At 43.3% G+C, this 14,560-nt stretch overlaps 1 protein-coding gene across 5 annotated transcripts in view; it reads right to left on the bottom strand.

Moving 5' to 3' along the window:
• The window catches only part of MICAL2 (microtubule associated monooxygenase, calponin and LIM domain containing 2), a 133,128-nt gene extending 118,914 nt beyond the window's left edge, over nucleotides 1-14,214 (bottom strand). The window contains exon 1 of one of the 5 annotated variants that reach the window (XM_055813859.1): nucleotides 13,769-14,214. The gene's annotated coding sequence lies outside the window, so the exon portion shown is untranslated. Of the gene's footprint in view, nucleotides 1-11,744; nucleotides 11,991-13,389; nucleotides 13,605-13,768 lie in introns of those variants that run through there. The other 4 variants (XM_055813855.1, XM_055813858.1, XM_055813857.1 and 1 more) reach the window with 4 other exon arrangements.
• Between the last annotated feature and the right edge of the window lie 346 nt (nucleotides 14,215-14,560).

Below are 14,560 nucleotides of genomic sequence, written 5' to 3'. Positions count from 1 at the left end.
CTCTCAAACAGTCTGTAATTTTCAGATAGAGAAAGGATGAACTAGTTCTGGGTTTTAGAGCGCCTGGTACACGAAGTCCTGTTTAGAGCTGGCTTTGTTAAAGAAAACAACAATTTAGGAAAGTAAGTGGTTTACAGAAACATCTTGGGTCAATTTGGTTTTGCTTTAGCATAGCCCAGCCTCCACCACCCATTTGGATGCCCGCCGGCCAGTGCCTTAGTGCTGCCAGACCCCCAGGGCCACGCTAGGGAAGCCGTGGGTTGGCTGTGCCCTCACCCCAGCTGCCACATGCTGCCCATGGCCCCTGCGTGGTCCCTGAGGCTGAGCTCACACAGCCCAACACCCCAGCACTGTGCTCATCCCTCACCGTGCCAGCACTGGGAAGAGCAGGAACTGGTGAAAGGGAACTGTCAGGATACTGAAAGTTTTTACTCAACTTCTGATCGGAAGAAAACTCAAATTCCATTCATCCAATGTACTTACATAAAGCAAACTAAGTGAAAACATGAAGATGTGTTCCTTTATTACAGTTCCTTCATATGTAGTTCGAACAATTTTAATATCCACAGCTTACAGAGATGAAGAAGGAAAACAGAGAACTGACTATCAGAAAAAGGATGAAGAGAAAGATTTGTGGATGCAAGCTATTCACAAAGGAAATATTGTTAAGTTTTCCACTTTACAAATATGATTTAAAAAAAAAAAAAAAGCTGCTTTACTGTGCCCAAGACCTTGTATTATCTTGGACTTCTCCCAGTTCTATATCAGCACAAGTTTCTCCCTCTGTTTTGCATACAGCTAAACAGTACTGGTTTTATTTCACTGAAATGTGCAACCAGATCTTTATCTACACCTCAGTTATCAAGCTTTAGTTTACTTGGAACAGAGAGTTAGCTAATGCCCTAATACAGTGGCTGTATTACCACTGTGACTAAATATCAATGCAGCCAGTGCCCCAAAAGCTATATGCACAAAACAGCATAGGCTTTGTTGCAGCATCTCTCAAAAGCGGGATGTCCTTGGAGCTCATGACATGGGGCCCTGCGTGGTCATAAACCCATGATAACAGTGCAACTCAAGTAAAGGCTGGTTCTGTGCTTTCTCAGCTATTTCATTACAGACCTTAGCAATCTGCATGTGGCACTTCGCTCTGCCATTGCCAAGCTGAGCCTGACTTTTGGCCTAGGTGTCAGCACCGTGGTGGCTGGTGATGGACAAACAGACAGAGGCAGAAGGATCTGTGTTTGGACCTGGACATCTCTGTTTGGACCAAACTGCATCCTGTCACTGCCTCCATCACAGCACAATGACAGATGCTGGTTCAGGATGAGCAGTTGAAGGACCCTCATGCTCCATTCACTCCTCGGCTGCAAAGAAAACCCAAAGTGGCAGAACACCACTAAAGATCATGAAGTACTTCTCAGCCTTGTAAAGCACTGGGGTGGGGGCAGAGAAAAGAAAAAAAAAGTATTTCAAAGGTACCATTGTACAGTTTTTCCTCCTCAGCTTTTATTTCCAGCTCAGACTTCTTTTTTCTTAAAGACACATGATTTTTTTTTTCTCCACCCAAACAGTTGCTTGGAACTGCTACTCCAATTACCAAAGCAAATAAACAAGTGATACACTACACAAAGCAAAGAAAAACAGTGATATTTTCTGAAGTAAAAGCTGAATTACGATGCATTTAAATTGCAGTATTTCCCCTTTCAATTTTGAACTGAAGTTAAAAACAGGTTCTTCAGTACATGCTGCACCCACAGGCATGTGATCACAATTGAGTTTCAGGTATTGTGCAGTTATTGTATGGAGAGAAGAAAAAAAATGAAGGAGAAAAAGGCTTACACCAGAAATTTTGGACAGTTAGCACACCAGGTCCAAACAGATAAAATTTGTGTAGTATGAGCTCAACCCCGTGGGAAGAAAAAAAAAAAAATAAAAGGCGAGTCAACATACAAACTAAACCTCAGATGAAATAATCTGGTGAGGAAGAAGTATAGCACAAGTTTATAGCATATTTATATCAGCTCTGGAAGCAAAATTTTCAAGCAGCAGCACTTCCTTTTTCATGCAAGTCACAGGACAGCCAGATAATACTTAAAACAAACTCAAACCAGCAGCCAAAGAAAAAAAAATGACAGAAAAGGCACAGTACCATAAAAAAAATTCATATGCGAGTCAAAACATTTCCATAATGCATTTCTAAATCAGAAATCCTGACTTAGAAATCAGAAAGGGAGCCGGGGGTGACTGCAACAGTCACAGAATCAGCCCAGTTCTTCAAGGTACAACACGAGAGTTTTTACCCCCACCCTCATTCCTGCCAAGCACAGATCACCATGAAATAGATTAAGTTCAAATAGTCCAGAATCTCCCCTGTGTGTAGCACAGATTATCACAGCAAAGGCTTTGAACATCAATGTCTATTTGGTGCCTGGTGCAGTTAGGCAGGGTGAGGGCTGTCAGATCTTGTGTTTCTATCAAAACCAGACTGAGCATGACTTTTTCACTGATGCTATCAACTTCAGGGAATTCCTTTCAAAGGAGGTCCATCAGACATACCACTGTCTGCATCTAGGGAAAATGGGCTTCTATCCAGCCAGATTAACCTGCTACCTTAAAATGCCACATTTAAAACCACACACACATCTCCAAGGATATATTACACTCATTTGGCTTGTGAGCACATACCTCAGGGCTCCTGCCACCACTAACGATGTGGAGCCTTTCATGAAAAACTCTTTTGTTGTATTTCATATGACAGCTTATTTGTGCTCCACGATCCAAAGCCTTCCTCGCCCCACAACATATAGCTGGGATTCTTCCACCTCCACCCATTGCCGACCACCCATCCTGCCACTGAACATGACCAGCATGCTGCCTCTGGGGGAGCAACACCAGCACACAGAAAAATTCAGAAGCCTTACTAGCAGAGTGTTTGCTTACCAGATGTCCTAGTGCAGCAAGTCAACAACATTCAGAACATTTTATTCATAGCTTTCTATGATTGACATGATAGGATTCTTCAATTAATAGTTTATTTTTTTCACTGCAACAAAAGATGCCATAAAAGGAGACTAAAAAGAGGTGTAAGAGGTGTAGAGGTGTAAGTTACAGATGCTGAGTTACACGAGTGGCCACTACAGTCTCTTCTGTTGCTGCCCATAAGATGTGCACGTGAAATGGTGCTTTGAATATATAAACTGGATCTAAGGGAGATTACCAGAAAAAAAGAGCAGAAGGCAGCACTTCACTGGATTCCTAATATCTAGCGTATCAACTAATTATGAATCAACTTTTTGCAGAGCATATTTCCCCAAGGCATCTTGGCATGCAGCGTATGGTAACGCATGAACAGTTCACCTTGGTATTTTCAGGTCAGACTATATCCTAACTGACTCAGTGCAACATCAGGCAGAAAGCACCCTTCCTTTCTAAAAACAGAAGCTGACAGCTTTGCACAGGCCTCTTACAGCCCATCTTCTTGCAAGCTGGGGCAGCTGCACTTACATTATTACTCCTTTTACCTCGTGGCAGACCTTTACTGGCAGGGCCACTCCAGAGTAACCAGGTCTCATAGCGCTCCGGCAGAGGTCTATTAATCATCAGCAGGTCAAAAGGTCAGATTAGTAAATCTGCTTAAGGCGTATGCCTGACAGGCAGGGGCAAGGATTTCAACCAAGGACATTCAGCGCAGCCACTGCTAACGTGACTCCTCTTCCCTGGATCTACAAAATGCCCAAGCAAGCCGAAGTGCACTGCACTTGCAGGCACTACCTTCCCTGAGCAGTCTGTCCAGGCTCTGACAGCCTGCTGTAACTTTACAGGCACAGATACTTCACGTGTTAAGAAGTACAATAAATCCAACATGTTTATATTTCCAAGACAGAAGACCCAGATCATTAGCAACAGTTACCAACACAATTACCAAAGTTCTCAAATGGATTTCTCTGCATTACTGCCCACATCCTATTTTTCTGATCCCTATGAGGCTGCACACCAGGGCATCTCACAACTTAAAGTTGAAAATTTTACTGCTAGAATTGTAATCAAAAGCAACAGAAACATAAGCTAGAATATAGGCTTAGAGGAGAGGGAAAAAAAGGTAAAGTAAAAACACAACCTGAATGAGCAACTAATACACAATTTTGGTGGAAGAAAGAAGAAAGAACCTTTGGCTCAAGTCTCACTGCCACTTGACACTGTCTTACAGAAGTTCACAACAGTTTTGTGACACTGACCAAAACATTCAGGTCACAGTACCTTGAGTGAGATTTTTTGAACGTGCTATACAAGCAAAAAGTTCAGCTGTTTCCACCTCTCCTTAGCATTGGCAAGGTTATCATTACACTGTGTCACTGCTGTAAACCAAATCCAGTCATCTACAATTGCACCACTGAGAAGATGGCTCTGCTGAAAACAGGGGAGGGACTGCATCTGCTGGGGTGTGCCAAGCGAAACTCATCAGCATCACAGCACATGACTAAGCATGTATTCGGGTATGTCAATACTCAACCACTCATTTGAAAATAAAGGTAATTTCTTCTATCTCCCCCCTCCCACTGATCTGTAAATACGGGTAAAGACAGAACATTGCAAATAAAGTTTAAGAAGTCTTAACAAGAAAAAAGCAACACACCACAAGACATGAAACAAGTGTTCACACAGGACAATGACTGTTAATATTCTATTCAAGATTAAATGGATTGGATAAGGAATACTAGAAATTTGGATCCTTTTTCAAAAAATAAAAAGGTGACTGCAAATACACTTGACAGACTATTCATGTGAATACAGGACTGCAAGGTAAATAAATAATTAATGTAAATGTTGCCTTTTTTGCTTAATTCTAATTGTGGAGGTAATACTTATGTTGTCTATATTAGTTTCTAATGACTAGGTCCAGAACAACCAATTAATTTTAATTTTAAATTCCCCAGACCTGGCAGAAAAGAGAAAAGCTCTCTCTTCTGGTTATCTTCACCCAAGAAAGCAGAATAATCCTTAAAATCCTAATGAAATCATAAGTCAAAGGAAGAAAACACTGTTTGGCTTCACCTTCTCCTCCAAAATTAAAAAACATATTAATTTCAGCCCTGTATCTGGCATAATATCCCAGCAAAATATTAGACAACAGAAAAAACTCATAGGGAAAGTAAAAAACTTGGATTCAAAACATAAGCTGCTTCTCAGCATGACAAAGGTGTATTTTTCTTATTAGAGAAACAGTCATTAAAATTAAATGTAATGAAGGCTTCCATGAACTCATCAGAAGTGCTGATCACAACCCTACAAAGTCTGTTGATACCTAGTGGGGAAGTCAAACAAAGTAATGAAGTAAGCTTGCATTTTACTTTTTAGAAGTACCAGTAATTCTCTCTCACACATTTTCAATAAATTTTGCACATGTGTTGGCATATTGGCTGCACAACAGCCAGTTAGGCAGATAGACAAGGAAAACCTTGCCATTCTTTGCTTCTCTGTATGTTACTTCAGTAGAGCAAATAAAACTGAAAAGTAGTGGTTCACAGTCTCTTTGTGCTCTAGAACTATTAGAGTAAAACACCTGTGATGTATCTACATCATTATTTACTTCTAAATTAGATCTTGTATGCAAATGCAGACTTGCTATACTATATATGCCATTCCTTTAGTTATCTTAGAAATCAGTGACTAAGAGACAAATAATTATACAGCTATTTTCCAGAAGCCAGTGTTTACAGTTCTATTGGCTCGAGATTTCAAATGAGCCAGATTGCCTTACAAACTTGTATCCTATTAAGTTCTGGGTCAGTTATGTCTTGTTGAATGTTTTACTTCTCAAAGAACCCACAAAGCTTTACCTCAAAGAGCAGAGTTTCATATTGACATTGCTTTGTAGAGCTACCTGCTTTACCTGACCATCAGAAGGATGCATATAAATGCTCCGTTAGAAAAAGCTGAGTCAAGAAACTCTGTCAGTGTTTAGTCATTTGAGTCGTTTTATTGAATGTCAGGCTGAACCTTGGACTTACCTTTGTAAGAGGAAAGTATTGTGAACAACGTGCAAGAATGCCTCACCTTGTTCTGAAATAGCCATGTAATTCCTTTTGTTCTCTATTAATGCATGATGAACATACAATAAATGGGGGACAAACATTTTGACTCTGCAACTGAGCTTGAAGATGCTTCTATGCACAAGTTACTAATAACACCAATCCATTCGCTGTCAGCAGCTAAAGAAATACCTATATACAGGCTCAGTGGTATATATTTAAAATGCATGCATAAAGAAGGCCTTAAGACGTTATCAAGCTTCTGAATTTGTCATGAAATAGCAGTAGAAATATTGCTGGAGCCCTCTACCTGCATGCATTCAGGAAACAATCACAGCTTCTTCCTCAGTAAAAAAGAAAATGGAGAGAAAGAATATAACCCCCCCCTCAGCATTTTTGCATAGGCAAGTGTAAGATAAAGATGTTGTGTATCTCCTTTCCCACATAAATACACAGAGGAAAACTCCCCATTGTGGAGCTTCATTCCCAGATGACAAGGCAAGCCAGACAGAAACCATCTTCTCTGAGCAAGGGGCCAGCATCTACCTCTGCCACCTATACCCAGGCCTCTGCCCAGCTCCTGGTGCACAGCACAGATCCTCCTTCCCATGCCAGCACCTGCTGCTTTGCACCTCCCAAAGCCATCTCCCTCACAGGCCCAGGATACCTTAAGCACAAAAGCAAAAGTATTGAGGCACAAAACTGCCCGAGGTCAGCATTCCCCCAAGTCCACCTCCAAGGGAGAAGTGATGCTTCCACAGGAATAAAGCCATTCCCCTCTGTACGCTATTCTACGTTTATCTTGAAAATTGGTATGTGAAGTATTCACTAAAATTACCCCACAGAGGATACTAAAGGCAATGTTTTCCCCCTCAACATGCACAAAGCAGGTTGGCCTAGTGTATATTAACCTATTTTCCTGTCCACTTATCTAAGCATCAAAGTTACAAATAAGATGCAGCTGACCTGTAGCACTGGTTGTGTCTTACTGCACCGTACACAGTAGCTCTGCAGTATGTGCTGGGGAGTATTACATTACTCATCACCCCTCTGCTGCACTTTCAGCTCAGATACCTATTCCCAAATATATACCAGGTACCAGGACAAGACCCAGTGCTTCATTAAATATTTGGCACATTGTCTCAAATTACCTTTGACACACAGGGTTATTTATACATCACAGCACATTGCATGCCTCTGCGACAAGATAGCATCACACAATACCGTATGTCAGGAATGCAGGCAACAGATTTAAACCAATCCCCACTTCAAGACCCTTTTACTAGGAAGCAGGTCACAAACTGAGTAATATCCGTTTTATGCACTGAAAAATATATGCTATTCATTTCCAGGAAATAAAGTCAACCACCCTAATCCTACTTCCTTCTCACATACACCCCCCATCAGAACAACTGAAAGACAGTGTCTTAACAGGTTTGCTGTTGGGATGTATTTTGGTTTTTATGTAAGTCGTACTCTCCATAATGCATTTGTTAGGACACCGAATATTGACTTGGTGCAAGGGCAGTTTCAGAGAGTAATTACAGCAAAGGGTATATTATTCAGTATCCACTGAACTCCACTTTGAATCTGCACCAATAGCTCATATTTATGGAGCTTGTTTCCAAGCCTTAAACATGCACATTTCTGATATTCATACAACCACATTAATGTTCTGAACACAAATACAGAGGAGTGTCAGCTGTTACTTTTAAAAAATCTATAGATAGAAATGGGAGGAACCTACACTCTACATTTATCCTATGAAGCAAAACTGAAATCAGAAAAATCGCTCCAGGCTTCAATATTCTTCTGTTCCTACAGCTGTGCAATTACTTAATTTTCTGAACCGATAGAAACAGTTGGCTGCATAGGTGGCAGCCATAGGAATTTGTAGCACCTTGAATTTGAACCCCTGTGAAAGAGGAAAACCAAATACTGAGCAGAAGGCTAGGAGTCTGGATCTGAAAGAGAACTCATTCACATAAATTATCCAAACCCAAATATCACATTCCATCAGCTGTTCCTTCAGTCCAGCTAGGATGGAAGTGAGACCTGGAGAAGTCAGTTCTATTCTCAGGATGCTCACTCCTTTACAGCCTCCAACAGGAGAAGAGCAATGGTGATTCAAGCATACAAGTACATACCGTGCCAGATCCACAGCTGGAGTAAAACAGCGATGACAAGATTTTTAATGAATAAATAGAAATCACCACTGACTACACGCTACGATGAAGTCAAGCCCAAGTACTTCCCACAACACAAGCCCTGAGTTTTCTACTAATCAGCTCAGACTGCTAGTTAAAATTATTCCCCAGCTCAACACAAGGTGACACAGCACAATGAAAATCCATAATAAACAGCCTGATCACAAGCATATACAATAGATGATCCCGTACAAAAGAAAGCTGATCTCATGGGCAAGCAGAAACCAAAAACTACCCGGTATCTTGCAAAGTTCATTAAGGCTAACGTTTAACCAGAGGGGGTTTGCAGCTGGAAAGGGTGTCAGCAGAGAACATTGTGCTGCGTTATGAATTTCTCCCTTGCTTTTAGCAACTGCCTTCGGAGACTGCATTTGTTTCTCTAAATCCTTCTGTGCTGCTCCCTGTGAGCTCAAGTTTAGAGGCCAAGGGTACTGGAGATCCCTAACACCACTAACAGATGGGACTCACCTCAGCCAATAACACAGATTACAGTCACTACAGTACACTCTTATCTGATTACACACAAAAAACCAATTCCACTATCTGCCCAACCTAAGCCTTCTCAAAGAGGGGGGGAAATTTGTCTTTTGTTCCTCCTGCTTTGCTTTTTTCAAAACCGTTGATTTTTTTTCTGACCTTCATCATACACAATTTACACATGATAGACTAGGAAAAAACATCTTGGAACATTCAAAAGCCTTCCAATTGGCTATTGGAGTTGCCCATTCACGTAAGAAAATAGCAAAATATGTTATCTGAACTGAGCCTTTTAATGTACTCCTTCAGAAGTGATACTATATTAAAAAAAAAAACAAAAAACCAAACCAACAAAAACACCACACCATGAAATATGCAGAAGAGTTAAGATAAGCAATTTAATTACCATAAGACAATTTAAAGTTGATTACAAAACATCCCCACATAGTCCCAACAAAATTTTCACATGGCTTTGGAAATTCTATTTTGATGCTTGGCTATGGCAGTTACATGGAAGGATGAGCACTAACACCCCCTTGGGCACTGCCTCAGCCTACACAGGCAAGAAGCTGCAAGCTTAAAAGGTCTGAGAAGGATTTACCATGAACTAATGGACCCAATGAACCTGCTTTTTACAAAGACAAAACTCCGTAACACACACTTACGGTGCCAGGCACAGTCATTTTAAAAACCAAAGTGGTAACATCCACTTGGTTGAATGCAACAAGTGGAGAAGCCACTGGCATTGTTCGTCTAGACCAATGCAGATGAGATGCCAGTGACAAGAACAAAAGTTTAAATCTAATCCACATATTCCCATCACACAATTCAATAAATTATCTGCCTGAAGGAGTCAGGCCCCAGACAGAAAGTTTTTGGCGACAAGTTAACAAAATGTAGCAAAGTGTCCAAAACCAGACAGGCAGGTGATCTCTGAACCCATGGCTTGTCTTCATAACTATTCCCTCCTCACCAGCTCTTACCATCACAGCTCTAGGATGGAAGAAAAAGCAAGAAGAAATGAATGCAAGTTTCCTTCTAGTTATATCAGTGTGACTGGGACAGAGAAATGAAAATAATTAGAACTTGAACTACATATAAGCTAGGGCATTAGTGTCTATTATAAATTGTGTTGCGGTAGAGTCTACCTTTCCCAAGACAGAATGGGGCTTCTCTTGCCCCCACCCTGCACAGTAAACTGGCGACAAAAATCTGGGGGAGATTATAAAATGAAACAAACCCCCCCAAAACATAAGCCCTCACTGAACAAGGGTTTATGAGCTCAGAGCAGGAAGAGGGCTTGATAGCACATGCAGCTCAGATTTAAGCACAAGTCTGAATTTTTTTCCTTTCATGGAACTGAGACTCTAAATATGACTAAAGATCATTTTGGGGAAGTTTTGATTTGCTTGTAAATGTAACTATGCATAGATGAAAGAGTTATTCTTAGTCATCTTCTCCATGTCAAAAATAAACTCAGCAATTTCCAGAATGTGTCACAATACAATATTAACTATGTATCTGCATGGTCACTGAATCAGTGGGACACTTAATAGCTTTAATTTAGAATATATATCTTTTCTGGAAACAGTCTAATGTACCGTGCTGGAATACCTCGAACTACTAATACCGCTTCTGAAGGAGTCTATTTGCAGTATAAACACCTCTAAACCTGGTCCTAGCGATGAGCAAAGCAAACAGTGTGCCACCCCTTAGCAGCCAGGCTGCCAGACACAGAGTAGCAGCTGCATTTTTCAAATTAATGGACTCCTCACACAGAAAGAGCTTGAAAAGAAAGAGGTGCATCAAAGAAACAATTTGCTCATACACGAAGTGCACACGTTAAACAGGTACACACATATTATACAGATAATGCATGCCAGGCTGCCGCTATAGACTACAAACCAACTCCTCAGCCTTCCCATAGTTTGTTGGCTCCACAATACACCACGCAAGCAAGCTGAGAAAACAGCAGGACCATACAGGGAGGCAGGCCTCAGTTTCAGTCATCTGAAATTGTCTTCGTTTTAAGGGAAGCAAAACACACTGTGCTCCTAAGAAGCAAAGCCTCTTCCACTAGAAAACAGAGGGTTTCTGCTGATGCCAGGGGAATCAGAGACGAGGGACTCCTGAGGAACAGATACACGTTACCAAGGACTCACAACAAATGTTACAGCCACGTGGAAGAGCCCCAATGGGAAGTATCTAGCATTTGAAAGTTTTCCCTTGAGTTTTCAAGATACTAATTATAAAATACCAGAGCAGTGACACAGCTGGAGCAGATACAAGGTACGTGCTAAAAGAGGTGAAAGACTTAAAGTATACTCATGGAGAAGCCGGATAGTGATCACCTCTCTTGTTTTATGGTTTCTTACACTTAAAGAACATCTCCAGACAAAAAACAGGCTCTCTCATCTCCGCAAGCAACAGGACATGGACACCAGGCAAGAAAACTCTGCTTCAGACTATCTTAGAAAAACCAAAATCTTTCAAGATCATATTTACTTCTAGATTCTAGACAAAACAGAAGGAAATCTCAACCCCCCCACAAACAGCAGCACAACACCACCATCAGGGATACTGCACTGCCACACATCTTTAGAACAACATTAAGGCAACTAAGAACGAACAAACAAACAAACAAGAAGCTCAGAGTTTCAAACAGAGATGGCTTCTCATTTCTGTACAATTTTCTGTAAGTTTCTGTATACTGGTTTGCTAACAATTCACCTAGTTTCACAGACAGGGCAGGAAAAGTCACATCACTTGCTACAGACCACATAGGAAGAAGAATTTGAATGCAGCAACCTTCAGTTTTCCATCAGAACTTCATTTCTCCACCACAGAGAATAAGCTGCATCTCCAATACCTTTTTCTAGCACTATGAAGAGAACAGCAGTCACCAATGTCAAGCAGCATTTTAAAACCTTCATTTGTCAGATATCAACTTGACAGCTCTGTTTAACATTTTTTGCAGCAACAGTCTTGAAAAGAACTGAATAAAACACATGAGTGAATGCGCTGGTACCTGGCTAGCCGGCCCCATCAGAAAGCAGCCTCCCAGCACACAGCCTGGCAGCATGGAGAGCCCAAGACGCAGGAAGAGGACGGAGAATTTCTCAGCTCAAGGCTTTAGCTGAAAAAGACCATTCTGCCCGTGCAGTAAGTAGGTATGTCCACTTACACCAGCTGATTTATGGAATACTGATGTCTTCTAACATATGTCACTGGTGACCCCACCACCCCAGCCCTGTACTATTGCCACTGCAGGCTCTGCTATCTGCCCGAGGGGGGAGGCAGCGAGGTGGGGCCAGATTCAAGTCAGGGGAGTAAAGTGGCTAATTACTGCTTTGGTCAGCAAGTGAAATGGTTACAAAGACAAATACAGCACTTGTATTTTAAAGACAACTTCTGTTTTCAGGCAGAGAACTGTAAAATTGTTGCAGACTTTCTCAGTTTCTAAAGAAGCGAAACATGACAAAAACCCAGACTGAACACAAGATTCAGTCTGAGTAAGACTAACATCAAGGATGTGTTGAGTCAACTTAATTCTAAGTCTTAAAATGTACTATGACCTCATAATGCACAGAGAAAAACTGTATAATATCTCCAGAGTCAGAAGCAAAAGTTTGCTGATGCTTCAGTACAGTATTTTAGAAGCACATTTTTCAGATGCATCCTCCAGAAAGGATAAAACCCTCTGTATTTAGAGGAAGACCCAGATACTTCAAACTAAGCATATGGACATACACTTCTTTAGAAGGCTTGTGCAAATGGTAACAGACATGAATTCCAGTTTGGCTGATGGAAATCTGTTTTCCACCCTTGTAATATAATTAGCAATCAATACAGAGTGGCAAAAGAAGGAAGCAAGATGCCCTCTTTTCTCCCAGATCAAGGCACTTGGTGAACATCAATTAGATGTTAATATCCCTGGGAGGCAAGCGTGACAAGTCTTATTAAACCATTTTAAAGATTAGGACACTGAGTCACAGAGAGATTAAGAACTTCCTCAAAACCAACAGCAGAGTCAGAGAATGGGCAGCTGCACCCCAGCTGGGCCTGGCAACAAACTGCACTGCTCCACCTTATTGCAGGATTTAGAGTCTCTAAGGAGATGAAAAAAGAAAAGAAATCCACACTCATATGAAGGTTCCTGGCCATACCAACATGCCTTAGTTTTGACCTGCAGGGTGATACAAGAATGCAGTTTGGTTTCCACAGTCAGTTTGGCTTAAAGTACCGGCAAGGTTGCCAATTGTAAACGATTTTTAAAGTCGACAGAGACCTCCAGATCTTTTCCGATAAGCTTGAGGGAGAGCTTACAACTTTTTGATACTGGTTCAACCGTATAAGCCTAGGTGCAAATAAATCTCCAGCCCCCGGTGTTCCAGCCAGCCCATGGCCAGCTGATCTGAATTCGAGTCACATGCTGGATTTACACACTGAAAACGCAGTGAAAATGGCAAGACAATTACTGTCACAGGCTAACGCATACTTCAAAGCACAAAGAAAAACCCAACAGATGCCACATTCAATCAGCTCAAAAGGTGAGCAGAGGAGGATGTTACGCTGATTAACACACTCATTAAGACGCGTCCGAACTAATAGCCCACTTCGGTGTTGTAACACATTCAGAAAGCATTTTGCTGCCTTAATCGCAGGGTACTCACAGAGCCGAGGATTATTCCCACTTTTCCCGCGTCGCCCTCCGCCGCAGCCCGAGGCGACCCGCCGTCACCCCGCGTTACTACAGACGCGCAGGGGGCTGGGACTGCTCGCAGCTGCGAAACGGCCACGGCCGCCCCAGACCCCAACCCGCCGGGTCGAGCCCAGCCTGCCGGGCGCGGGCACCGGTCCCGCCAAGGGCACCGGCTCCGCCGCTCCGCCACGGGCACCGGCCGCCCGCGCCCTGCCAAGGGACAGCGCGGCCCCGAACGCCACCGCCCGCGGAAGCCGAGCCCGGCCCCGGGTACCGCCACCCGCGGGGAGCCCCGGTCCCACCGCACCTGCTCCGCCGGCAGCAGCGCGCCCCCCGCCCCGTGGACCTACCGGCACTGACGGCACTCCGCATGCTGCCCGCCGCTCGGCTCGGCTCGGCACGGCACGGCGCCGGGCGGCTCGGGGCGGGGCCGGCGGGCCGGGGCGGGCCAGGGCGGGCCGGGCGCCCCAGCCCCGTGCGAGCCGCCGCCGGGCGCCCCTGTGCCGGGAGCCGCGGCCCCGGGCCCGGCGGGAGGCAGGGGCTCACCTGCGGGCCGGGCCGCCGCGCTCCCCGCCGGGCACCCCGGGCAGGCGGCACCTGGGTATGGGGCAGCGGCAGGCGTGCCCGCACCCCCGGCAGCCCCTAAAGGGGGAACTCGGAAACGGTTGCTTCTCGTCCGTTTAGGCTCTAAGTTTGAGGAAGCTCAAAGGCTGTCATATTCGGGAGCTTTAAGAAGATTTCAGACGGCAAGCACACGGAAAGCTGCCGGAAAGAAAGTTCAGGACTGACAACTAACATCACTAACAGCGCTTGCGCTACACCTGCTCGACTTCTACCCACAATAACAATGTCTTGCTAACGGTAGAAATGAAGTTTTATGAAAAAAAAAGTAAAGAAACGGGTTTGAATTGAAGTGCTGCAACAGGGAGGGTAAAACGATCCGCAGTTAAAGCCCGTATCTGCTAACCTCAAGGTTTGATAAAAACCTCAGCAGGCCTACTTTATAGATAACTTGAAACCATTCATAAGTATTTTGACATATGCCACACAGACACTATACCTTAACCGATTCTGAGGAAGGCTGTGGCAGAACGAGGGAGCAGGACCCCAGTCTGCCACCATGACATGAGCTACCCAACTTT

The sequence above is a fragment of the Falco peregrinus genome, chromosome 9, assembly GCF_023634155.1.
Source record: "Falco peregrinus isolate bFalPer1 chromosome 9, bFalPer1.pri, whole genome shotgun sequence".
Lineage (NCBI taxonomy): Eukaryota > Metazoa > Chordata > Aves > Falconiformes > Falconidae > Falco > Falco peregrinus.
The sequence above is the reverse complement of the archived record's forward strand: the minus strand, read 5'-3'. Positions and strand labels throughout refer to the sequence as shown.